This window comes from Branchiostoma belcheri, unplaced genomic scaffold, assembly GCF_001625305.1.
Source record: "Branchiostoma belcheri isolate BF01 breed outbred unplaced genomic scaffold, Haploidv18h27 scaffold127, whole genome shotgun sequence".
Taxonomy (NCBI): Eukaryota; Metazoa; Chordata; class Leptocardii; order Amphioxiformes; family Branchiostomatidae; genus Branchiostoma; species Branchiostoma belcheri.
Window position 1 is genome coordinate 587,320 of NW_017802680.1, and position 1,009 is coordinate 588,328.

Sequence of the window (1,009 nt, forward strand, 5' to 3'; positions counted from 1 at the left end):
GGTTTTAAAAGTTTTAGATAAATCTCTTAAAGAAAATATTTGCGATTTTTTAGTATCTAATGTTTTCAAACTTACTTATTTATTCATTTTCATTGCTGATTTTCCAAACTTGTCATTTTCAGACTTGATCTGTGGTGTACCATTTGTGAAATGTGAGTGTCCGGTAGTTTTACTTTGTTGAGGTACACCAGGTGTTGAGGTCCGGACCTGTACCTGTACAGGTACACAGCCCTACCCACGTACCCTCGCCTGCAACTCGTCCTCCCGAAAGGGTCCGGGGGAGGGAGGGGGAGGGGGTTAGGGAAGTAGGGAGGGGGAGGGAGGTAGGTGGGAGGGAGGGAGGGGGAAGGGAAGGGAGGGGGGAGGGAGGGGGTCCCAGAAGTCTGTCGGTTGCTCCTCCAAGTTGCTTCGAGGCTCCGAGCTGCGAACAGCAGTCAGACATTGGTCTCCAAAGTCGGTCTGGTGTTGGCTGTGTCTCTTCTATCCTCTACCTGTCTCCTATCCTCTGTCTGCTGTCTATTGTGTCTCTTCTATCCCCTACCTGTCTCCTGTCCTCTGTCTGCTGTCTATTGTGTCTCTTCTATCCCCTACCTGTCTCCTGTCCTCCTCTGTCTGCTGTCTTTTGTCTCTTCTATCCCCTACCTGTCTCCTGTCCTCTGTCTGCTGTCTATTGTGTCTCTTCTATCCTCTACCTGTCTCCTGTCCTCCACTGCTGTCTATTGTGTCTCTTCTATCCCCTACCTGTCTCCTGTCCTCCACTGCTGTCTATTGTGTCTCTTCTATCCCCTACCTGTCTCCTGTCCTCCACTGCTGTCTTTTGACTCTTCTATCCCCTACCTTGTTCCTGTCCTCTGTCTGCTGTCTTTTGTGTCTCTTCTATCCCCTACCTGTCTCCTGTCCTCCACTGCTGTCTATTGTGTCTCTTCTATCCTCTACCTGTCTCCTGTCCTCCACTGCTGTCTATTGTGTCTCTTCTATCCTCTACCTGTCTCCTGTCCTCCACTGCTGT